The sequence below is a fragment of the Spea bombifrons genome, chromosome 3 (assembly GCF_027358695.1).
Source record: "Spea bombifrons isolate aSpeBom1 chromosome 3, aSpeBom1.2.pri, whole genome shotgun sequence".
Lineage (NCBI taxonomy): Eukaryota > Metazoa > Chordata > Amphibia > Anura > Pelobatidae > Spea > Spea bombifrons.
The window spans coordinates 2,537,972-2,562,250 of NC_071089.1; the positions used below are offsets into that span (position 1 = coordinate 2,537,972).

The following is a 24,279-nucleotide window of genomic DNA, read 5'->3' on the forward strand; positions in this document are numbered from 1 at the left end:
TTGGGCTGTTTTAAAGTCTTATTAAACTAACAATAAGGCGGGGCGTTTCTCGGTGCATCATGGGTATTCAAATGAGGCGGCAGCTCAAACAAACCTTCCAGCAGTCTTAGTGACTGGGGCGCGAGGTTGCTTCTTTGAAACAATGTTGTTTGCGTTAAGAAAAGAAAAGCTGAAGATTGTAACTCCCCCACCGCTTACCTACGGGGGTCCGCAACTTCCCCTTCTGCTGCAGCCACCAGAAGTTCCTGGCACACATTCTTTGGGCTGTGTTACAAGGTTAGGGGTAAGGCTTCGGGATGGAATCTGATTACTACTCTTTTTTCCAATCGTGGCGTGCTGAACCCATCGGCTTCACAAATACCAAGTTGCCTGATGCTGTTTCCTTTGAAAGCAAATATATCTTTTCCACAAATCCAATCTTTCTAATTAAACCACCTTTCCAAAGTTAGCGGTTAGAAACGTTTAAGCATGGAAAGGTTTGGTGATAGAGCTTGGGTTAGGGGCGGGTTAAGCTCATGGCTTTGAAGAGGCCCAGTTACAGTTAGCGTCGGAGTACTGTTAATGGTTTACGGTTGACAGTTTAGGGTTAGGTAAGGCTTAGAATCCTTCCCCATTGTGGCGTGTTTAGCCCATCCTTTTCACAAACACCAAAAAAGCCTGATTTCCTTCAATTTCTTTTTGTCTTAAGCAGCATCGCCAGTGCCAACATTTTGCACCTAAGATTATAAAAAGTACCTAACAAAATTGTTTTTGTATTAAAACTGCGGCGGGAAGAAAACGCACAAAATCTCGGACAGTTCACCATACGGCCTTGCGACGAACGAGCAAAAGGCTCACTAACGGCAGCGCACGGACGACCGGACTCCCCAGCACCGCCACAAAGAAGGAGCGCAGCACGGCATCGGAGCGGCAAAAGTCAATCCAAACACGGCAGACTAGACACTTTGCCAAAAATGAAGTCTGCAACCTGATCTTTCCACACGCATAGAGCTTCCCAACTCGAGTCGGAAAGCTTTTAAACAAATAGCAAAAAAGCTATGATCACTGAACGTACAGAGGGCGCATTAGTCCTTTCCATGCTGAAAACCGGCCCCTTAAGCGTGTGGTGAGTACTTTTTCCAGATGTTTCACTATTGATATTTGAGGAAATGAATAATACAACTGCACATGTGAGGAACAGAGATCTCAATGTTAAACATTTAAGGACAGTTGTTTTTTTTTTTTGGTTTGTTTATTATCATAAAGAACAATTGGGAATATGCTTGAAAGCATATGTACAGGCTTATTTGCATACAGTCTGGAGGGCGTGGTCTAACTCTGCCTCGTTAAAGCATTTCTACAACCCCAAACAGTACATAGCATGACGCAGGCAGGATATTTTGCGCTTCTGGATGCGAAGCAGCCCTTAGCCAAGACGAAGCTTGCAACTAAAACAAGCAATCTTTTTGATCTATCGTTAACAACAGCAAAGAAGCCCAGCAAACGCCAGGCATCAAAAAATTGATTAAGACTCATGGTCGTTCCTCCCCACGGAAATCTTTAGTAAAAGGCGAAAGTTTTATTCGGTCTGAAGAGAAACCAGAGTATACCCAAGCATGCCGCAGGGCAACGGCCCGGCCACAGGCAGTGCTCCTCGAGGTTAAGGTGTGTTTAATTAATCCCACCCAGCTCTTGCCTGATCATTGGAACCTTTAACACATGCAAAACACAATTGCAAAGGGATTGGAACTATTTAATATTGGGCTGTTTTAAAGTCTTATTAAACTAACAATAAGGCGGGGCGTTTCTCGGTGCATCATGGGTATTCAAATGAGGCGGCAGCTCAAACAAACCTTCCAGCAGTCTTAGTGACTGGGGCGCGAGGTTGCTTCTTTGAAACAATGTTGTTTGCGTTAAGAAAAGAAAAGCTGAAGATTGTAACTCCCCCACCGCTTACCTACGGGGGTCCGCAACTTCCCCTTCTGCTGCAGCCACCAGAAGTTCCTGGCACACATTCTTTGGGCTGTGTTACAAGGTTAGGGGTAAGGCTTCGGGATGGAATCTGATTACTACTCTTTTTTCCAATCGTGGCGTGCTGAACCCATCGGCTTCACAAATACCAAGTTGCCTGATGCTGTTTCCTTTGAAAGCAAATATATCTTTTCCACAAATCCAATCTTTCTAATTAAACCACCTTTCCAAAGTTAGCGGTTAGAAACGTTTAAGCATGGAAAGGTTTGGTGATAGAGCTTGGGTTAGGGGCGGGTTAAGCTCATGGCTTTGAAGAGGCCCAGTTACAGTTAGCGTCGGAGTACTGTTAATGGTTTACGGTTGACAGTTTAGGGTTAGGTAAGGCTTAGAATCCTTCCCCATTGTGGCGTGTTTAGCCCATCCTTTTCACAAACACCAAAAAAGCCTGATTTCCTTCAATTTCTTTTTGTCTTAAGCAGCATCGCCAGTGCCAACATTTTGCACCTAAGATTATAAAAAGTACCTAACAAAATTGTTTTTGTATTAAAACTGCGGCGGGAAGAAAACGCACAAAATCTCGGACAGTTCACCATACGGCCTTGCGACGAACGAGCAAAAGGCTCACTAACGGCAGCGCACGGACGACCGGACTCTCCAGCACCGCCACAAAGAAGGAGCGCAGCACGGCATCGGAGCGGCAAAAGTCAATCCAAACACGGCAGACTAGACACTTTGCCAAAAATGAAGTCTGCAACCTGATCTTTCCACACGCATAGAGCTTCCCAACTCGTGTCGGAAAGCTTTTAAACAAATAGCAAAAAAGCTATGATCACTGAACGTACAGAGGGCGCATTAGTCCTTTCCATGCTGAAAACCGGCCCCTTAAGCGTGTGGTGAGTACTTTTTCCAGATGTTTCACTATTGATATTTGAGGAAATGAATAATACAACTGCACATGTGAGGAACAGAGATCTCAATGTTAAACATTTAAGGACAGTTGTTTTTTTTTTTTTGGTTTGTTTATTATCATAAAGAACAATTGGGAATATGCTTGAAAGCATATGTACAGGCTTATTTGCATACAGTCTGGAGGGCGTGGTCTAACTCTGCCTCATTAAAGCATTTCTACAACCCCAAACAGTACATAGCATGACACAGGCAGGATATTTTGCGCTTCTGGATGCGACGCAGCCCTTAGCCAGGACGAAGCTTGTGACTAAAGCAAGCAATCTTTTTGATCTATCGTTAACAACAGCAAAGAAGCCCAGCAAACGCCAGGCATCAAAAAATTGATTAAGACTCATGGTCGTTCCTCCCCACGGAAATCTTTAGTAAAAGGCGAAAGATTTATTCGGTCTGAAGAGAAACCAGAGTATACCCAAGCATGCCGCAGGGCAACGGCCCGGCCACAGGCAGTGCTCCTCGAGGTTAAGGTGTGTTTAATTAATCCCACCCAGCTCTTGCCTGATCATTGGAACCTTTAACACATGCAAAACACAATTGCAAAGGGATTGGAACTATTTAATATTGGGCTGTTTTAAAGTCTTATTAAACTAACAATAAGGCGGGGCGTTTCTCGGTGCATCATGGGTATTCAAATGAGGCGGCAGCTCAAACAAACCTTCCAGCAGTCTTAGTGACTGGGGCGCGAGGTTGCTTCTTTGAAACAATGTTGTTTGCGTTAAGAAAAGAAAAGCTGAAGATTGTAACTCCCCCACCGCTTACCTACGGGGGTCCGCAACTTCCCCTTCTGCTGCAGCCACCAGAAGTTCCTGGCACACATTCTTTGGGCTGTGTTACAAGGTTAGGGGTAAGGCTTCGGGATGGAATCTGATTACTACTCTTTTTTCCAATCGTGGCGTGCTGAACCCATCGGCTTCACAAATACCAAGTTGCCTGATGCTGTTTCCTTTGAAAGCAAATATATCTTTTCCACAAATCCAATCTTTCTAATTAAACCACCTTTCCAAAGTTAGCGGTTAGAAACGTTTAAGCATGGAAAGGTTTGGTGATAGAGCTTGGGTTAGGGGCGGGTTAAGCTCATGGCTTTGAAGAGGCCCAGTTACAGTTAGCGTCGGAGTACTGTTAATGGTTTACGGTTGACAGTTTAGGGTTAGGTAAGGCTTAGAATCCTTCCCCATTGTGGCGTGTTTAGCCCATCCTTTTCACAAACACCAAAAAAGCCTGATTTCCTTCAATTTCTTTTTGTCTTAAGCAGCATCGCCAGTGCCAACATTTTGCACCTAAGATTATAAAAAGTACCTAACAAAATTGTTTTTGTATTAAAACTGCGGCGGGAAGAAAACGCACAAAATCTCGGACAGTTCACCATACGGCCTTGCGACGAACGAGCAAAAGGCTCACTAACGGCAGCGCACGGACGACCGGACTCCCCAGCACCGCCACAAAGAAGGAGCGCAGCACGGCATCGGAGCGGCAAAAGTCAATCCAAACACGGCAGACTAGACACTTTGCCAAAAATGAAGTCTGCAACCTGATCTTTCCACACGCATAGAGCTTCCCAACTCGAGTCGGAAAGCTTTTAAACAAATAGCAAAAAAGCTATGATCACTGAACGTACAGAGGGCGCATTAGTCCTTTCCATGCTGAAAACCGGCCCCTTAAGCGTGTGGTGAGTACTTTTTCCAGATGTTTCACTATTGATATTTGAGGAAATGAATAATACAACTGCACATGTGAGGAACAGAGATCTCAATGTTAAACATTTAAGGACAGTTGTTTTTTTTTTTTGGTTTGTTTATTATCATAAAGAACAATTGGGAATATGCTTGAAAGCATATGTACAGGCTTATTTGCATACAGTCTGGAGGGCGTGGTCTAACTCTGCCTCGTTAAAGCATTTCTACAACCCCAAACAGTACATAGCATGACGCAGGCAGGATATTTTGCGCTTCTGGATGCGAAGCAGCCCTTAGCCAGGACAAAGCTTGCAACTAAAGCAAGCAATCTTTTTGATCTATCGTTAACAACAGCAAAGAAGCCCAGCAAACGCCAGGCATCAAAAAATTGATTAAGACTCATGGTCGTTCCTCCCCACGGAAATCTTTAGTAAAAGGCGAAAGATTTATTCGGTCTGAAGAGAAACCAGAGTATACCCAAGCATGCCGCAGGGCAACGGCCCGGCCACAGGCAGTGCTCCTCGAGGTTAAGGTGTGTTTAATTAATCCCACCCAGCTCTTGCCTGATCATTGGAACCTTTAACACATGCAAAACACAATTGCAAAGGGATTGGAACTATTTAATATTGGGCTGTTTTAAAGTCTTATTAAACTAACAATAAGGCGGGGCGTTTCTCGGTGCATCATGGGTATTCAAATGAGGCGGCAGCTCAAACAAACCTTCCAGCAGTCTTAGTGACTGGGGCGCGAGGTTGCTTCTTTGAAACAATGTTGTTTGCGTTAAGAAAAGAAAAGCTGAAGATTGTAACTCCCCCACCGCTTACCTACGGGGGTCCGCAACTTCCCCTTCTGCTGCAGCCACCAGAAGTTCCTGGCACACATTCTTTGGGCTGTGTTACAAGGTTAGGGGTAAGGCTTCGGGATGGAATCTGATTACTACTCTTTTTTCCAATCGTGGCGTGCTGAACCCATCGGCTTCACAAATACCAAGTTGCCTGATGCTGTTTCCTTTGAAAGCAAATATATCTTTTCCACAAATCCAATCTTTCTAATTAAACCACCTTTCCAAAGTTAGCGGTTAGAAACGTTTAAGCATGGAAAGGTTTGGTGATAGAGCTTGGGTTAGGGGCGGGTTAAGCTCATGGCTTTGAAGAGGCCCAGTTACAGTTAGCGTCGGAGTACTGTTAATGGTTTACGGTTGACAGTTTAGGGTTAGGTAAGGCTTAGAATCCTTCCCCATTGTGGCGTGTTTAGCCCATCCTTTTCACAAACACCAAAAAAGCCTGATTTCCTTCAATTTCTTTTTGTCTTAAGCAGCATCGCCAGTGCCAACATTTTGCACCTAAGATTATAAAAAGTACCTAACAAAATTGTTTTTGTATTAAAACTGCGGCGGGAAGAAAACGCACAAAATCTCGGACAGTTCACCATACGGCCTTGCGACGAACGAGCAAAAGGCTCACTAACGGCAGCGCACGGACGACCGGACTCCCCAGCACCGCCACAAAGAAGGAGCGCAGCACGGCATCGGAGCGGCAAAAGTCAATCCAAACACGGCAGACTAGACACTTTGCCAAAAATGAAGTCTGCAACCTGATCTTTCCACACGCATAGAGCTTCCCAACTCGAGTCGGAAAGCTTTTAAACAAATAGCAAAAAAGCTATGATCACTGAACGTACAGAGGGCGCATTAGTCCTTTCCATGCTGAAAACCGGCCCCTTAAGCGTGTGGTGAGTACTTTTTCCAGATGTTTCACTATTGATATTTGAGGAAATGAATAATACAACTGCACATGTGAGGAACAGAGATCTCAATGTTAAACATTTAAGGACAGTTGTTTTTTTTTTTTGGTTTGTTTATTATCATAAAGAACAATTGGGAATATGCTTGAAAGCATATGTACAGGCTTATTTGCATACAGTCTGGAGGGCGTGGTCTAACTCTGCCTCGTTAAAGCATTTCTACAACCCCAAACAGTACATAGCATGACGCAGGCAGGATATTTTGCACTTCTGGATGCGAAGCAGCCCTTAGCCAGGACGAAGCTTGCAACTAAAGCAAGCAATCTTTTTGATCTATCGTTAACAACAGCAAAGAAGCCCAGCAAACGCCAGGCATCAAAAAATTGATTAAGACTCATGGTCGTTCCTCCCCACGGAAATCTTTAGTAAAAGGCGAAAGATTTATTCGGTCTGAAGAGAAACCAGAGTATACCCAAGCATGCCGCAGGGCAACGGCCCGGCCACAGGCAGTGCTCCTCGAGGTTAAGGTGTGTTTAATTAATCCCACCCAGCTCTTGCCTGATCATTGGAACCTTTAACACATGCAAAACACAATTGCAAAGGGATTGGAACTATTTAATATTGGGCTGTTTTAAAGTCTTATTAAACTAACAATAAGGCGGGGCGTTTCTCGGTGCATCATGGGTATTCAAATGAGGCGGCAGCTCAAACAAACCTTCCAGCAGTCTTAGTGACTGGGGCGCGAGGTTGCTTCTTTGAAACAATGTTGTTTGCGTTAAGAAAAGAAAAGCTGAAGATTGTAACTCCCCCACCGCTTACCTACGGGGGTCCGCAACTTCCCCTTCTGCTGCAGCCACCAGAAGTTCCTGGCACACATTCTTTGGGCTGTGTTACAAGGTTAGGGGTAAGGCTTCGGGATGGAATCTGATTACTACTCTTTTTTCCAATCGTGGCGTGCTGAACCCATCGGCTTCACAAATACCAAGTTGCCTGATGCTGTTTCCTTTGAAAGCAAATATATCTTTTCCACAAATCCAATCTTTCTAATTAAACCACCTTTCCAAAGTTAGCGGTTAGAAACGTTTAAGCATGGAAAGGTTTGGTGATAGAGCTTGGGTTAGGGGCGGGTTAAGCTCATGGCTTTGAAGAGGCCCAGTTACAGTTAGCGTCGGAGTACTGTTAATGGTTTACGGTTGACAGTTTAGGGTTAGGTAAGGCTTAGAATCCTTCCCCATTGTGGCGTGTTTAGCCCATCCTTTTCACAAACACCAAAAAAGCCTGATTTCCTTCAATTTCTTTTTGTCTTAAGCAGCATCGCCAGTGCCAACATTTTGCACCTAAGATTATAAAAAGTACCTAACAAAATTGTTTTTGTATTAAAACTGCGGCGGGAAGAAAACGCACAAAATCTCGGACAGTTCACCATACGGCCTTGCGACGAACGAGCAAAAGGCTCACTAACGGCAGCGCACGGACGACCGGACTCCCCAGCACCGCCACAAAGAAGGAGCGCAGCACGGCATCGGAGCGGCAAAAGTCAATCCAAACACGGCAGACTAGACACTTTGCCAAAAATGAAGTCTGCAACCTGATCTTTCCACACGCATAGAGCTTCCCAACTCGTGTCGGAAAGCTTTTAAACAAATAGCAAAAAAGCTATGATCACTGAACGTACAGAGGGCGCATTAGTCCTTTCCATGCTGAAAACCGGCCCCTTAAGCGTGTGGTGAGTACTTTTTCCAGATGTTTCACTATTGATATTTGAGGAAATGAATAATACAACTGCACATGTGAGGAACAGAGATCTCAATGTTAAACATTTAAGGACAGTTGTTTTTTTTTTTGGTTTGTTTATTATCATAAAGAACAATTGGGAATATGCTTGAAAGCATATGTACAGGCTTATTTGCATACAGTCTGGAGGGCGTGGTCTAACTCTGCCTCATTAAAGCATTTCTACAACCCCAAACAGTACATAGCATGACACAGGCAGGATATTTTGCGCTTCTGGATGCGACGCAGCCCTTAGCCAGGACGAAGCTTGCGACTAAAGCAAGCAATCTTTTCGATCTATCGTTAACAACAGCAAAGAAGCCCAGCAAACGCCAGGCATCAAAAAATTGATTAAGACTCATGGTCGTTCCTCCCCACGGAAATCTTTAGTAAAAGGCGAAAGATTTATTCGGTCTGAAGAGAAACCAGAGTATACCCAAGCATGCCGCAGGGCAACGGCCCGGCCACAGGCAGTGCTCCTCGAGGTTAAGGTGTGTTTAATTAATCCCACCCAGCTCTTGCCTGATCATTGGAACCTTTAACACATGCAAAACACAATTGCAAAGGGATTGGAACTATTTAATATTGGGCTGTTTTAAAGTCTTATTAAACTAACAATAAGGCGGGGCGTTTCTCGGTGCATCATGGGTATTCAAATGAGGCGGCAGCTCAAACAAACCTTCCAGCAGTCTTAGTGACTGGGGCGCGAGGTTGCTTCTTTGAAACAATGTTGTTTGCGTTAAGAAAAGAAAAGCTGAAGATTGTAACTCCCCCACCGCTTACTTCCCCTTCTGCTGCAGCCACCAGAAGTTCCTGGCACACATTCTTTGGGCTGTGTTACAAGGTTAGGGGTAAGGCTTCGGGATGGAATCTGATTACTACTCTTTTTTCCAATCGTGGCGTGCTGAACCCATCGGCTTCACAAATACCAAGTTGCCTGATGCTGTTTCCTTTGAAAGCAAATATATCTTTTCCACAAATCCAATCTTTCTAATTAAACCACCTTTCCAAAGTTAGCGGTTAGAAACGTTTAAGCATGGAAAGGTTTGGTGATAGAGCTTGGGTTAGGGGCGGGTTAAGCTCATGGCTTTGAAGAGGCCCAGTTACAGTTAGCGTCGGAGTACTGTTAATGGTTTACGGTTGACAGTTTAGGGTTAGGTAAGGCTTAGAATCCTTCCCCATTGTGGCGTGTTTAGCCCATCCTTTTCACAAACACCAAAAAAGCCTGATTTCCTTCAATTTCTTTTTGTCTTAAGCAGCATCGCCAGTGCCAACATTTTGCACCTAAGATTATAAAAAGTACCTAACAAAATTGTTTTTGTATTAAAACTGCGGCGGGAAGAAAACGCACAAAATCTCGGACAGTTCACCATACGGCCTTGCGACGAACGAGCAAAAGGCTCACTAACGGCAGCGCACGGACGACCGGACTCCCCAGCACCGCCACAAAGAAGGAGCGCAGCACGGCATCGGAGCGGCAAAAGTCAATCCAAACACGGCAGACTAGACACTTTGCCAAAAATGAAGTCTGCAACCTGATCTTTCCACACGCATAGAGCTTCCCAACTCGTGTCGGAAAGCTTTTAAACAAATAGCAAAAAAGCTATGATCACTGAACGTACAGAGGGCGCATTAGTCCTTTCCATGCTGAAAACCGGCCCCTTAAGCGTGTGGTGAGTACTTTTTCCAGATGTTTCACTATTGATATTTGAGGAAATGAATAATACAACTGCACATGTGAGGAACAGAGATCTCAATGTTAAACATTTAAGGACAGTTGTTTTTTTTTTTTTGGTTTGTTTATTATCATAAAGAACAATTGGGAATATGCTTGAAAGCATATGTACAGGCTTATTTGCATACAGTCTGGAGAGCGTGGTCTAACTCTGCCTCATTAAAGCATTTCTACAACCCCAAACAGTACATAGCATGACACAGGCAGGATATTTTGCGCTTCTGGATGCGACGCAGCCCTTAGCCAGGACGAAGCTTGCGACTAAAGCAAGCAATCTTTTTGATCTATCGTTAACAACAGCAAAGAAGCCCAGCAAACGCCAGGCATCAAAAAATTGATTAAGACTCATGGTCGTTCCTCCCCACGGAAATCTTTAGTAAAAGGCAAAAGATTTATTCGGTCAGAAGAGAAACCAGAGTATACCCAAGCATGCCGCAGGGCAACGGCCCGGCCACAGGCAGTGCTCCTCGAGGTTAAGGTGTGTTTAATTAATCCCACCCAGCTCTTGCCTGATCATTGGAACCTTTAACACATGCAAAACACAATTGCAAAGGGATTGGAACTATTTAATATTGGGCTGTTTTAAAGTCTTATTAAACTAACAATAAGGCGGGGCGTTTCTCGGTGCATCATGGGTATTCAAATGAGGCGGCAGCTCAAACAAACCTTCCAGCAGTCTTAGTGACTGGGGCGCGAGGTTGCTTCTTTGAAACAATGTTGTTTGCGTTAAGAAAAGAAAAGCTGAAGATTGTAACTCCCCCACCGCTTACCTACGGGGGTCCGCAACTTCCCCTTCTGCTGCAGCCACCAGAAGTTCCTGGCACACATTCTTTGGGCTGTGTTACAAGGTTAGGGGTAAGGCTTCGGGATGGAATCTGATTACTACTCTTTTTTCCAATCGTGGCGTGCTGAACCCATCGGCTTCACAAATACCAAGTTGCCTGATGCTGTTTCCTTTGAAAGCAAATATATCTTTTCCACAAATCCAATCTTTCTAATTAAACCACCTTTCCAAAGTTAGCGGTTAGAAACGTTTAAGCATGGAAAGGTTTGGTGATAGAGCTTGGGTTAGGGGCGGGTTAAGCTCATGGCTTTGAAGAGGCCCAGTTACAGTTAGCGTCGGAGTACTGTTAATGGTTTACGGTTGACAGTTTAGGGTTAGGTAAGGCTTAGAATCCTTCCCCATTGTGGCGTGTTTAGCCCATCCTTTTCACAAACACCAAAAAAGCCTGATTTCCTTCAATTTCTTTTTGTCTTAAGCAGCATCGCCAGTGCCAACATTTTGCACCTAAGATTATAAAAAGTACCTAACAAAATTGTTTTTGTATTAAAACTGCGGCGGGAAGAAAACGCACAAAATCTCGGACAGTTCACCATACGGCCTTGCGACGAACGAGCAAAAGGCTCACTAACGGCAGCGCACGGACGACCGGACTCCCCAGCACCGCCACAAAGAAGGAGCGCAGCACGGCATCGGAGCGGCAAAAGTCAATCCAAACACGGCAGACTAGACACTTTGCCAAAAATGAAGTCTGCAACCTGATCTTTCCACACGCATAGAGCTTCCCAACTCGAGTCGGAAAGCTTTTAAACAAATAGCAAAAAAGCTATGATCACTGAACGTACAGAGGGCGCATTAGTCCTTTCCATGCTGAAAACCGGCCCCTTAAGCGTGTGGTGAGTACTTTTTCCAGATGTTTCACTATTGATATTTGAGGAAATGAATAATACAACTGCACATGTGAGGAACAGAGATCTCAATGTTAAACATTTAAGGACAGTTGTTTTTTTTTTTTGGTTTGTTTATTATCATAAAGAACAATTGGGAATATGCTTGAAAGCATATGTACAGGCTTATTTGCATACAGTCTGGAGGGCGTGGTCTAACTCTGCCTCGTTAAAGCATTTCTACAACCCCAAACAGTACATAGCATGACGCAGGCAGGATATTTTGCGCTTCTGGATGCGACGCAGCCCTTAGCCAGGACGAAGCTTGCAACTAAAGCAAGCAATCTTTTTGATCTATCGTTAACAACAGCAAAGAAGCCCAGCAAACGCCAGGCATCAAAAAATTGATTAAGACTCATGGTCGTTCCTCCCCACGGAAATCTTTAATAAAAGGCGAAAGATTTATTCGGTCTGAAGAGAAACCAGAGTATACCCAAGCATGCCGCAGGGCAACGGCCCGGCCACAGGCAGTGCTCCTCGAGGTTAAGGTGTGTTTAATTAATCCCACCCAGCTCTTGCCTGATCATTGGAACCTTTAACACATGCAAAACACAATTGCAAAGGGATTGGAACTATTTAATATTGGGCTGTTTTAAAGTCTTATTAAACTAACAATAAGGCGGGGCGTTTCTCGGTGCATCATGGGTATTCAAATGAGGCGGCAGCTCAAACAAACCTTCCAGCAGTCTTAGTGACTGGGGCGCGAGGTTGCTTCTTTGAAACAATGTTGTTTGCGTTAAGAAAAGAAAAGCTGAAGATTGTAACTCCCCCACCGCTTACCTACGGGGGTCCGCAACTTCCCCTTCTGCTGCAGCCACCAGAAGTTCCTGGCACACATTCTTTGGGCTGTGTTACAAGGTTAGGGGTAAGGCTTCGGGATGGAATCTGATTACTACTCTTTTTTCCAATCGTGGCGTGCTGGAAACCACCTTTCCAAAGTTAGCGGTTAGAAACGTTTAAGCATGGAAAGGTTTGGTGATAGAGCTTGGGTTAGGGGCGGGTTAAGCTCATGGCTTTGAAGAGGCCCAGTTACAGTTAGCGTCGGAGTACTGTTAATGGTTTACGGTTGACAGTTTAGGGTTAGGTAAGGCTTAGAATCCTTCCCCATTGTGGCGTGTTTAGCCCATCCTTTTCACAAACACCAAAAAAGCCTGATTTCCTTCAATTTCTTTTTGTCTTAAGCAGCATCGCCAGTGCCAACATTTTGCACCTAAGATTATAAAAAGTACCTAACAAAATTGTTTTTGTATTAAAACTGCGGCGGGAAGAAAACGCACAAAATCTCGGACAGTTCACCATACGGCCTTGCGACAAACGAGCAAAAGGCTCACTAACGGCAGCACACGGACGACCGGACTCCCCAGCACCGCCACAAAGAAGGAGCGCAGCACGGCATCGGAGCGGCAAAAGTCAATCCAAACACGGCAGACTAGACACTTTGCCAAAAATGAAGTCTGCAACCTGATCTTTCCACACGCATAGAGCTTCCCAACTCGTGTCGGAAAGCTTTTAAACAAATAGCAAAAAAGCTATGATCACTGAACGTACAGAGGGCGCATTAGTCCTTTCCATGCTGAAAACCGGCCCCTTAAGTGTGTGGTGAGTACTTTTTCCAGATGTTTCACTATTGATATTTGAGGAAATGAATAATACAACTGCACATGTGAGGAACAGGGATCTCAATGTTAAACATTTAAGGACAGTTGTTTTTTTTTTTTGGTTTGTTTATTATCATAAAGAACAATTGGGAATATGCTTGAAAGCATGTGTACAGGCTTATTTGCATACAGTCTGGAGGGCGTGGTCTAACTCTGCCTCATTAAAGCATTTCTACAACCCCAAACAGTACATAGCATGACACAGGCAGGATATTTTGCGCTTCTGGATGCGACGCAGCCCTTAGCCAGGACGAAGCTTGCGACTAAAGCAAGCAATCTTTTTGATCTATCGTTAACAACAGCAAAGAAGCCCAGCAAACGCCAGGCATCAAAAAATTGATTAAGACTCATGGTCGTTCCTCCCCACGGAAATCTTTAGTAAAAGGCGAAAGATTTATTCGGTCTGAAGAGAAACCAGAGTATACCCAAGCATGCCGCAGGGCAACGCCCCGGCCACAGGCAGTGCTCCTCGAGGTTAAGGTGTGTTTAATTAATCCCACCCAGCTCTTGCCTGATCATTGGAACCTTTAACACATGCAAAACACAATTGCAAAGGGATTGGAACTATTTAATATTGGGCTGTTTTAAAGTCTTATTAAACTAACAATAAGGCGGGGCGTTTCTCGGTGCATCATGGGTATTCAAATGAGGCGGCAGCTCAAACAAACCTTCCAGCAGTCTTAGTGACTGGGGCGCGAGGTTGCTTCTTTGAAACAATGTTGTTTGCGTTAAGAAAAGAAAAGCTGAAGATTGTAACTCCCCCACCGTTACCTACGGGGGTCCGCAACTTCCCCTTCTGCTGCAGCCACCAGAAGTTCCTGGCACACATTCTTTGGGCTGTGTTACAAGGTTAGGGGTAAGGCTTCGGGATGGAATCTGATTACTACTCTTTTTTCCAATCGTGGCGTGCTGAACCCATCGGCTTCACAAATACCAAGTTGCCTGATGCTGTTTCCTTTGAAAGCAAATATATCTTTTCCACAAATCCAATCTTTCTAATTAAACCACCTTTCCAAAGTTAGCGGTTAGAAACGTTTAAGCATGGAAAGGTTTGGTGATAGAGCTTGGGTTAGGGGCGGGTTAAGCTCATGGCTTTGAAGAGGCCCAGTTACAGTTAGCGTCGGAGTACTGTTAATGGTTTACGGTTGACAGTTTAGGGTTAGGTAAGGCTTAGAATCCTTCCCCATTGTGGCGTGTTTAGCCCATCCTTTTCACAAACACCAAAAAAGCCTGATTTCCTTCAATTTCTGTTTGTCTTAAGCAGCATCGCCAGTGCCAACATTTTGCACCTAAGATTATAAAAAGTACCTAACAAAATTGTTTTTGTATTAAAACTGCGGCGGGAAGAAAACGCACAAAATCTCGGACAGTTCACCATACGGCCTTGCGACGAACGAGCAAAAGGCTCACTAACGGCAGCGCACGGACGACCGGACTCCCCAGCACCGCCACAAAGAAGGAGCGCAGCACGGCATCGGAGCGGCAAAAGTCAATCCAAACACGGCAGACTAGACACTTTGCCAAAAATGAAGTCTGCAACCTGATCTTTCCACACGCATAGAGCTTCCCAACTCGTGTCGGAAAGCTTTTAAACAAATAGCAAAAAAGCTATGATCACTGAACGTACAGAGGGCGCATTAGTCCTTTCCATGCTGAAAACCGGCCCCTTAAGCGTGTGGTGAGTACTTTTTCCAGATGTTTCACTATTGATATTTGAGGAAATGAATAATACAACTGCACATGTGAGGAACAGAGATCTCAATGTTAAACATTTAAGGACAGTTGTTTTTTTTTTTTGGTTTGTTTATTATCATAAAGAACAATTGGGAATATGCTTGAAAGCATATGTACAGGCTTATTTGCATACAGTCTGGAGGGCGTGGTCTAACTCTGCCTCGTTAAAGCATTTCTACAACCCCAAACAGTACATAGCATGACGCAGGCAGGATATTTTGCGCTTCTGGATGCGAAGCAGCCCTTAGCCAGGACGAAGCTTGCAACTAAAGCAAGCAATCTTTTTGATCTATCGTTAACAACAGCAAAGAAGCCCAGCAAACGCCAGGCATCAAAAAATTGATTAAGACTCATGGTCGTTCCTCCCCACGGAAATCTTTAGTAAAAGGCGAAAGATTTATTCGGTCTGAAGAGAAACCAGAGTATACCCAAGCATGCCGCAGGGCAACGGCCCGGCCACAGGCAGTGCTCCTCGAGGTTAAGGTGTGTTTAATTAATCCCACCCAGCTCTTGCCTGATCATTGGAACCTTTAACACATGCAAAACACAATTGCAAAGGGATTGGAACTATTTAATATTGGGCTGTTTTAAAGTCTTATTAAACTAACAATAAGGCGGGGCGTTTCTCGGTGCATCATGGGTATTCAAATGAGGCGGCAGCTCAAACAAACCTTCCAGCAGTCTTAGTGACTGGGGCGCGAGGTTGCTTCTTTGAAACAATGTTGTTTGCGTTAAGAAAAGAAAAGCTGAAGATTGTAACTCCCCCACCGCTTACCTACGGGGGTCCGCAACTTCCCCTTCTGCTGCAGCCACCAGAAGTTCCTGGCACACATTCTTTGGGCTGTGTTACAAGGTTAGGGGTAAGGCTTCGGGATGGAATCTGATTACTACTCTTTTTTCCAATCGTGGCGTGCTGAACCCATCGGCTTCACAAATACCAAGTTGCCTGATGCTGTTTCCTTTGAAAGCAAATATATCTTTTCCACAAATCCAATCTTTCTAATTAAACCACCTTTCCAAAGTTAGCGGTTAGAAACGTTTAAGCATGGAAAGGTTTGGTGATAGAGCTTGGGTTAGGGGCGGGTTAAGCTCATGGCTTTGAAGAGGCCCAGTTACAGTTAGCGTCGGAGTACTGTTAATGGTTTACGGTTGACAGTTTAGGGTTAGGTAAGGCTTAGAATCCTTCCCCATTGTGGCGTGTTTAGCCCATCCTTTTCACAAACACCAAAAAAGCCTGATTTCCTTCAATTTCTTTTTGTCTTAAGCAGCATCGCCAGTGCCAACATTTTGCACCTAAGATTATAAAAAGTACCTAACAAAATTGTTTTTGTATTAAAACTGCGGCGGGAAGAAAACGCACAAAATCTCGGACAGTTCACCATACGGCCTTGCGACGAACGAGCAAAAGGCTCACTAACGGCAGCGCACGGACGACCGGACTCCCCAGCACCGCCACAAAGAAGGAGCGCAGCACGGCATCGGAGCGGCAAAAGTCAATCCAAACACGGCAGACTAGACACTTTGCCAAAAATGAAGTCTGCAACCTGATCTTTCCACACGCATAGAGCTTCCCAACTCGTGTCGGAAAGCTTTTAAACAAATAGCAAAAAAGCTATGATCACTGAACGTACAGAGGGCGCATTAGTCCTTTCCATGCTGAAAACCGGCCCCTTAAGCGTGTGGTGAGTACTTTTTCCAGATGTTTCACTATTGATATTTGAGGAAATGAATAATACAACTGCACATGTGAGGAACAGAGATCTCAATGTTAAACATTTAAGGACAGTTGTTTTTTTTTTTTGGTTTGTTTATTATCATAAAGAACAATTGGGAATATGCTTGAAAGCATGTGTACAGGCTTATTTGCATACAGTCTGGAGGGCGTGGTCTAACTCTGCCTCGTTAAAGCATTTCTACAACCCCAAACAGTACATAGCATGACGCAGGCAGGATATTTTGCGCTTCTGGATGCGACGCAGCCCTTAGCCAGGACGAAGCTTGCGACTAAAGCAAGCAATCTTTTTGATCTATCGTTAACAACAGCAAAGAAGCCCAGCAAACGCCAGGCATCAAAAAATTGATTAAGACTCATGGTCGTTCCTCCCCACGGAAATCTTTAGTAAAAGGCGAAAGATTTATTCGGTCTGAAGAGAAACCAGAGTATACCCAAGCATGCCGCAGGGCAACGGCCCGGCCACAGGCAGTGCTCCTCGAGGTTAAGGTGTGTTTAATTAATCCCACCCAGCTCTTGCCTGATCATTGGAACCTTTAACACATGCAAAACACAATTGCAAAGGGATTGGAACTATTTAATATTGGGCTGTTTTAAAGTCTTATTAAACTAACAATAAGGCGGGGCGTTTCTCGGTGCATCATGGGTATTCAAATGAGGCGGCAGCTCAAACAAACCTTCCAGCAGTCTTAGTGACTGGGGCGCGAGGTTGCTTCTTTGAAACAATGTTGTTTGCGTTAAGAAAAGAAAAGCTGAAGATTGTAACTCCCCCACCGCTTACCTACGGGGGTCCGCAACTTCCCCTTCTGCTGCAGCCACCAGAAGTTCCTGGCACACATTCTTTGGGCTGTGTTACAAGGTTAGGGGTAAGGCTTCGGGATGGAATCTGATTACTACTCTTTTTTCCAATCGTGGCGTGCTGAACCCATCGGCTTCACAAATACCAAGTTGCCTGATGCTGTTTCCTTTGAAAGCAAATATATCTTTTCCACAAATCCAATCTTTCTAATTAAACCACCTTTCCAAAGTTAGCGGTTAGAAACGTTTAAGCATGGAAAGGTTTGGTGATAGAGCTTGGGTTAGGGGCGGGTTAAGCTCATGGCTTTGAAGAGGCCCAGTTACAGTTAGCGTCGGAGTACTGTTAATGGTTTACGGTTGACAGTTTAGGGTTAGGTAAGGCTTAGAATCCTTCCCCATTGTGGCGTGTTTAGCCCATCCTTTTCACAAACACCAAAAAAGCCTGATTTCCTTCAATTTCTTTTTGTCTTAAGCAGCATCGCCAGTGCCAACATTTTGCACCTAAGATTATAAAAAGTACCTAACAAAATTGTTTTTGTATTAAAACTGCGGCGGGAAGAAAACGCACAAAATCTCGGACAGTTCACCATACGGCCTTGCGACGAACGAGCAAAAGGCTCACTAACGGCAGCGCACGGACGACCGGACTCCCCAGCACCGCCACAAAGAAGGAGCGCAGCACGGCATCGGAGCGGCAAAAGTCAATCCAAACACGGCAGACTAGACACTTTGCCAAAAATGAAGTCTGCAACCTGATCTTTCCACACGCATAGAGCTTCCCAACTCGTGTCGGAAAGCTTTTAAACAAATAGCAAAAAAGCTATGATCACTGAACGTACAGAGGGCGCATTAGTCCTTTCCATGCTGAAAACCGGCCCCTTAAGCGTGTGGTGAGTACTTTTTCCAGATGTTTCACTATTGATATTTGAGGAAATGAATAATACAACTGCACATGTGAGGAACAGGGATCTCAATGTTAAACATTTAAGGACAGTTGTTTTTTTTTTTTGGTTTGTTTATTATCATAAAGAACAATTGGGAATATGCTTGAAAGCATGTGTACAGGCTTATTTGCATACAGTCTGGAGGGCGTGGTCTAACTCTGCCTCGTTAAAGCATTTCTACAACCCCAAACAGTACATAGCATGACGCAGGCAGGATATTTTGCGCTTCTGGATGCGACGCAGCCCTTAGCCAGGACGAAGCTTGCGACTAAAGCAAGCAATCTTTTTGATCTATCGTTAACAACAGCAAAGAAGCCCAGCAAACGCCAGGCATCAAAAAATTGATTAAGACTCATGGTCGTTCCTCCCCACGGAAATCTTTAGTAAAAGGCGAAAGATTTATTCGGTCTGAAGAGAAACCAGAGTATACCCAAGCATGCCGCAGGGCAACGGCCCGGCCACAGGCAGTGCTCCTCGAGGTTAAGGTGTGTTTAATTAATCCCACCCAGCTCTTGCCTGATCATTGGAACCTTTAACACATGCAAAACACAATTGCAAAGGGATTGGAACTATTTAATATTGGGCTGTTTTAAAGTCTTATTAAACTAACAATAAGGCGGGGCGTTTCTCGGTGCATCATGGGTATTCAAATGAGGCGGCAGCTCAAACAAACCTTCCAGCAGTCTTAGTGACTGGGGCGCGAGGTTGCTTCTTTGAAACAATGTTGTTTGCGTTAAGAAAAGAAAAGCTGAAGATTGTAACTCCCCCACCGCTTACCTACGGGGGTCCGCAACTTCCCCTTCTGCTGCAGCCACCAGAAGTTCCTGGCACACATTCTTTGGGCTGTGTTACAAGGTTAGGGGTAAGGCTTCGGGATGGAATCTGATTACTACTCTTTTTTCCAATCGTGGCGTGCTGAACCCATCGGCTTCACAAATACCAAGTTGCCTGATGCTGTTTCCTTTGAAAGCAAATATATCTTTTCCACAAATCCAATCTTTCTAATTAAACCACCTTTCCAAAGTTAGCGGTTAGAAACGTTTAAGCATGGAAAGGTTTGGTGATAGAGCTTGGGTTAGGGGCGGGTTAAGCTCATGGCTTTGAAGAGGCCCAGTTACAGTTAGCGTCGGAGTACTGTTAATGGTTTACGGTTGACAGTTTAGGGTTAGGTAAGGCTTAGAATCCTTCCCCATTGTGGCGTGTTTAGCCCATCCTTTTCACAAACACCAAAAAAGCCTGATTTCCTTCAATTTCTTTTTGTCTTAAGCAGCATCGCCAGTGCCAACATTTTGCACCTAAGATTATAAAAAGTACCTAACAAAATTGTTTTTGTATTAAAACTGCGGCGGGAAGAAAACGCACAAAATCTCGGACAGTTCACCATACGGCCTTGCGACGAACGAGCAAAAGGCTCACTAACGGCAGCGCACGGACGACCGGACTCCCCAGCACCGCCACAAAGAAGGAGCGCAGCACGGCATCGGAGCGGCAAAAGTCAATCCAAACACGGCAGACTAGACACTTTGCCAAAAATGAAGTCTGCAACCTGATCTTTCCACACGCATAGAGCTTCCCAACTCGTGTCGGAAAGCTTTTAAACAAATAGCAAAAAAGCTATGATCACTGAACGTACAGAGGGCGCATTAGTCCTTTCCATGCTGAAAACCGGCCCCTTAAGCGTGTGGTGAGTACTTTTTCCAGATGTTTCACTATTGATATTTGAGGAAATGAATAATACAACTGCACATGTGAGGAACAGAGATCTCAATGTTAAACATTTAAGGACAGTTGTTTTTTTTTTTTGGTTTGTTTATTATCATAAAGAACAATTGGGAATATGCTTGAAAGCATGTGTACAGGCTTATTTGCATACAGTCTGGAGGGCGTGGTCTAACTCTGCCTCGTTAAAGCATTTCTACAACCCCAAACAGTACATAGCATGACGCAGGCAGGATATTTTGCGCTTCTGGATGCGACGCAGCCCTTAGCCAGGACGAAGCTTGCGACTAAAGCAAGCAATCTTTTTGATCTATCGTTAACAACAGCAAAGAAGCCCAGCAAACGCCAGGCATCAAAAAATTGATTAAGACTCATGGTCGTTCCTCCCCACGGAAATCTTTAGTAAAAGGCGAAAGATTTATTCGGTCTGAAGAGAAACCAGAGTATACCCAAGCATGCCGCAGGGCAACGGCCCGGCCACAGGCAGTGCTCCTCGAGGTTAAGGTGTGTTTAATTAATCCCACCCAGCTCTTGCCTGATCATTGGAACCTTTAACACATGCAAAACACAATTGCAAAGGGATTGGAACTATTTAATATTGGGCTGTTTTAAAGTCTTATTAAACTAACAATAAGGCGGGGCGTTTCTCGGTGCATCATGGGTATTCAAATGAGGCGGCAGCTCAAACAAACCTTCCAGCAGTCTTAGTGACTGGGGCGCGAGGTTGCTTCTTTGAAACAATGTTGTTTGCGTTAAGAAAAGAAAAGCTGAAGATTGTAACTCCCCCACCGCTTACCTACGGGGGTCCGCAACTTCCCCTTCTGCTGCAGCCACCAGAAGTTCCTGGCACACATTCTTTGGGCTGTGTTACAAGGTTAGGGGTAAGGCTTCGGGATGGAATCTGATTACTACTCTTTTTTCCAATCGTGGCGTGCTGAACCCATCGGCTTCACAAATACCAAGTTGCCTGATGCTGTTTCCTTTGAAAGCAAATATATCTTTTCCACAAATCCAATCTTTCTAATTAAACCACCTTTCCAAAGTTAGCGGTTAGAAACGTTTAAGCATGGAAAGGTTTGGTGATAGAGCTTGGGTTAGGGGCGGGTTAAGCTCATGGCTTTGAAGAGGCCCAGTTACAGTTAGCGTCGGAGTACTGTTAATGGTTTACGGTTGACAGTTTAGGGTTAGGTAAGGCTTAGAATCCTTCCCCATTGTGGCGTGTTTAGCCCATCCTTTTCACAAACACCAAAAAAGCCTGATTTCCTTCAATTTCTTTTTGTCTTAAGCAGCATCGCCAGTGCCAACATTTTGCACCTAAGATTATAAAAAGTACCTAACAAAATTGTTTTTGTATTAAAACTGCGGCGGGAAGAAAACGCACAAAATCTCGGACAGTTCACCATACGGCCTTGCGACGAACGAGCAAAAGGCTCACTAACGGCAGCGCACGGACGACCGGACTCCCCAGCACCGCCACAAAGAAGGAGCGCAGCACGGCATCGGAGCGGCAAAAGTCAATCCAAACACGGCAGACTAGACACTTTGCCAAAAATGAAGTCTGCAACCTGATCTTTCCACACGCATAGAGCTTCCCAACTCGTGTCGGAAAGCTTTTAAACAAATAGCAAAAAAGCTATGATCACTGAACGTACAGAGGGCGCATTAGTCCTTTCCATGCTGAAAACCGGCCCCTTAAGCGTGTGGTGAGTACTTTTTCCAGATGTTTCACTATTGATATTTGAGGAAATGAATAATACAACTGCACATGTGAGGAACAGAGATCTCAATGTTAAACATTTAAGGACAGTTGTTTTTTTTTTTTGGTTTGTTTATTATCATAAAGAACAATTGGGAATATGCTTGAAAGCATGTGTACAGGCTTATTTGCATACAGTCTGGAGGGCGTGGTCTAACTCTGCCTCGTTAAAGCATTTCTACAACCCCAAACAGTACATAGCATGACGCAGGCAGGATATTTTGCGCTTCTGGATGCGACGCAGCCCTTAGCCAGGACGAAGCTTGCGACTAAAGCAAGCAATCTTTTTGATCTATCGTTAACAACAGCAAAGAAGCCCAGCAAACGCCAGGCATCAAAAAATTGATTAAGACTCATGGTCGTTCCTCCCCACGGAAATCTTTAGTAAAAGGCGAAAGATTTATTCAGTCTGAAGAGAAACCAGAGTATACCCAAGCATGCCGCAGGGCAACGGCCCGGCCACAGGCAGTGCTCCTCGAGGTTAAGGTGTGTTTAATTAATCCCACCCAGCTCTTGCCTGATCATTGGAACCTTTAACACATGCAAAACACAATTGCAAAGGGATTGGAACTATTTAATATTGGGCTGTTTTAAAGTCTTATTAAACTAACAATAAGGCGGGGCGTTTCTCGGTGCATCATGGGTATTCAAATGAGGCGGCAGCTCAAACAAACCTTCCAGCAGTCTTAGTGACTGGGGCGCGAGGTTGCTTCTTTGAAACAATGTTGTTTGCGTTAAGAAAAGAAAAGCTGAAGATTGTAACTCCCCCACCGCTTACCTACGGGGGTCCGCAACTTCCCCTTCTGCTGCAGCCACCAGAAGTTCCTGGCACACATTCTTTGGGCTGTGTTACAAGGTTAGGGGTAAGGCTTCGGGATGGAATCTGATTACTACTCTTTTTTCCAATCGTGGCGTGCTGAACCCATCGGCTTCACAAATACCAAGTTGCCTGATGCTGTTTCCTTTGAAAGCAAATATATCTTTTCCACAAATCCAATCTTTCTAATTAAACCACCTTTCCAAAGTTAGCGGTTAGAAACGTTTAAGCATGGAAAGGTTTGGTGATAGAGCTTGGGTTAGGGGCGGGTTAAGCTCATGGCTTTGAAGAGGCCCAGTTACAGTTAGCGTCGGAGTACTGTTAATGGTTTACGGTTGACAGTTTAGGGTTAGGTAAGGCTTAGAATCCTTCCCCATTGTGGCGTGTTTAGCCCATCCTTTTCACAAACACCAAAAAAGCCTGATTTCCTTCAATTTCTTTTTGTCTTAAGCAGCATCGCCAGTGCCAACATTTTGCACCTAAGATTATAAAAAGTACCTAACAAAATTGTTTTTGTATTAAAACTGCGGCGGGAAGAAAACGCACAAAATCTCGGACAGTTCACCATACGGCCTTGCGACGAACGAGCAAAAGGCTCACTAACGGCAGCGCACGGACGACCGGACTCCCCAGCACCGCCACAAAGAAGGAGCGCAGCACGGCATCGGAGCGGCAAAAGTCAATCCAAACACGGCAGACTAGACACTTTGCCAAAAATGAAGTCTGCAACCTGATCTTTCCACACGCATAGAGCTTCCCAACTCGTGTCGGAAAGCTTTTAAACAAATAGCAAAAAAGCTATGATCACTGAACGTACAGAGGGCGCATTAGTCCTTTCCATGCTGAAAACCGGCCCCTTAAGCGTGTGGTGAGTACTTTTTCCAGATGTTTCACTATTGATATTTGAGGAAATGAATAATACAACTGCACATGTGAGGAACAGAGATCTCAATGTTAAACATTTAAGGACAGTTGTTTTTTTTTTTTGGTTTGTTTATTATCATAAAGAACAATTGGGAATATGCTTGAAAGCATGTGTACAGGCTTATTTGCATACAGTCTGGAGGGCGTGGTCTAACTCTGCCTCATTAAAGCATTTCTACAACCCCAAACAGTACATAGCATGACACAGGCAGGATATTTTGCGCTTCTGGATGCGACGCAGCCCTTAACCAGGACGAAGCTTGCGACTAAAGCAAGCAATCTTTTTGATCTATCGTTAACAACAGCAAAGAAGCCCAGCAAACGCCAGGCATCAAAAAATTGATTAAGACTCATGGTCGTTCCTCCCCACGGAAATCTTTAATAAAAGGCGAAAGATTTATTCGGTCTGAAGAGAAACCAGAGTATACCCAAGCATGCCGCAGGGCAACGGCCCGGCCACAGGCAGTGCTCCTCGAGGTTAAGGTGTGTTTAATTAATCCCACCCAGCTCTTGCCTGATCATTGGAACCTTTAACACATGCAAAACACAATTGCAAAGGGATTGGAACTATTTAATATTGGGCTGTTTTAAAGTCTTATTAAACTAACAATAAGGCGGGGCGTTTCTCG

At 44.6% G+C, this 24,279-nt stretch overlaps 14 non-coding genes across 14 annotated transcripts; all 14 read right to left on the bottom strand.

Annotated features, from left to right (window-relative positions):
* Positions 1 to 1,472: 1,472 nt before the first annotated feature.
* Positions 1,473 to 1,587, bottom strand: LOC128488224 (U5 spliceosomal RNA). Its single transcript, XR_008353655.1, has one exon. It is a non-coding gene; the product is annotated as a U5 spliceosomal RNA (small nuclear RNA).
* Positions 1,588 to 3,211: 1,624 nt separating this feature from the next.
* On the bottom strand, positions 3,212 to 3,326 carry LOC128487941 (U5 spliceosomal RNA). Its single transcript, XR_008353387.1, has one exon. It is a non-coding gene; the product is annotated as a U5 spliceosomal RNA (small nuclear RNA).
* Positions 3,327 to 4,949: 1,623 nt separating this feature from the next.
* Positions 4,950 to 5,064, bottom strand: LOC128487942 (U5 spliceosomal RNA). The gene has a single exon (XR_008353388.1). It is a non-coding gene; the product is annotated as a U5 spliceosomal RNA (small nuclear RNA).
* Positions 5,065 to 6,687: 1,623 nt separating this feature from the next.
* LOC128487943 (U5 spliceosomal RNA) lies at positions 6,688 to 6,802 on the bottom strand. The gene has a single exon (XR_008353389.1). It is a non-coding gene; the product is annotated as a U5 spliceosomal RNA (small nuclear RNA).
* Positions 6,803 to 8,424: 1,622 nt separating this feature from the next.
* Positions 8,425 to 8,539, bottom strand: LOC128487945 (U5 spliceosomal RNA). Its single transcript, XR_008353391.1, has one exon. It is a non-coding gene; the product is annotated as a U5 spliceosomal RNA (small nuclear RNA).
* Positions 8,540 to 10,146: 1,607 nt separating this feature from the next.
* Positions 10,147 to 10,261, bottom strand: LOC128488176 (U5 spliceosomal RNA). Its single transcript, XR_008353611.1, has one exon. It is a non-coding gene; the product is annotated as a U5 spliceosomal RNA (small nuclear RNA).
* A 1,623-nt stretch (positions 10,262 to 11,884) lies between these two features.
* LOC128488202 (U5 spliceosomal RNA) lies at positions 11,885 to 11,999 on the bottom strand. The gene has a single exon (XR_008353634.1). It is a non-coding gene; the product is annotated as a U5 spliceosomal RNA (small nuclear RNA).
* A 1,535-nt stretch (positions 12,000 to 13,534) lies between these two features.
* On the bottom strand, positions 13,535 to 13,649 carry LOC128487946 (U5 spliceosomal RNA). Its single transcript, XR_008353392.1, has one exon. It is a non-coding gene; the product is annotated as a U5 spliceosomal RNA (small nuclear RNA).
* A 1,622-nt stretch (positions 13,650 to 15,271) lies between these two features.
* Positions 15,272 to 15,386, bottom strand: LOC128487947 (U5 spliceosomal RNA). The gene has a single exon (XR_008353393.1). It is a non-coding gene; the product is annotated as a U5 spliceosomal RNA (small nuclear RNA).
* Positions 15,387 to 17,009: 1,623 nt separating this feature from the next.
* Positions 17,010 to 17,124, bottom strand: LOC128487948 (U5 spliceosomal RNA). Its single transcript, XR_008353394.1, has one exon. It is a non-coding gene; the product is annotated as a U5 spliceosomal RNA (small nuclear RNA).
* A 1,623-nt stretch (positions 17,125 to 18,747) lies between these two features.
* LOC128487949 (U5 spliceosomal RNA) lies at positions 18,748 to 18,862 on the bottom strand. The gene has a single exon (XR_008353395.1). It is a non-coding gene; the product is annotated as a U5 spliceosomal RNA (small nuclear RNA).
* A 1,623-nt stretch (positions 18,863 to 20,485) lies between these two features.
* On the bottom strand, positions 20,486 to 20,600 carry LOC128487950 (U5 spliceosomal RNA). The gene has a single exon (XR_008353396.1). It is a non-coding gene; the product is annotated as a U5 spliceosomal RNA (small nuclear RNA).
* A 1,623-nt stretch (positions 20,601 to 22,223) lies between these two features.
* LOC128488127 (U5 spliceosomal RNA) lies at positions 22,224 to 22,338 on the bottom strand. Its single transcript, XR_008353564.1, has one exon. It is a non-coding gene; the product is annotated as a U5 spliceosomal RNA (small nuclear RNA).
* Positions 22,339 to 23,961: 1,623 nt separating this feature from the next.
* On the bottom strand, positions 23,962 to 24,076 carry LOC128488203 (U5 spliceosomal RNA). The gene has a single exon (XR_008353635.1). It is a non-coding gene; the product is annotated as a U5 spliceosomal RNA (small nuclear RNA).
* Positions 24,077 to 24,279: the final 203 nt, after the last annotated feature.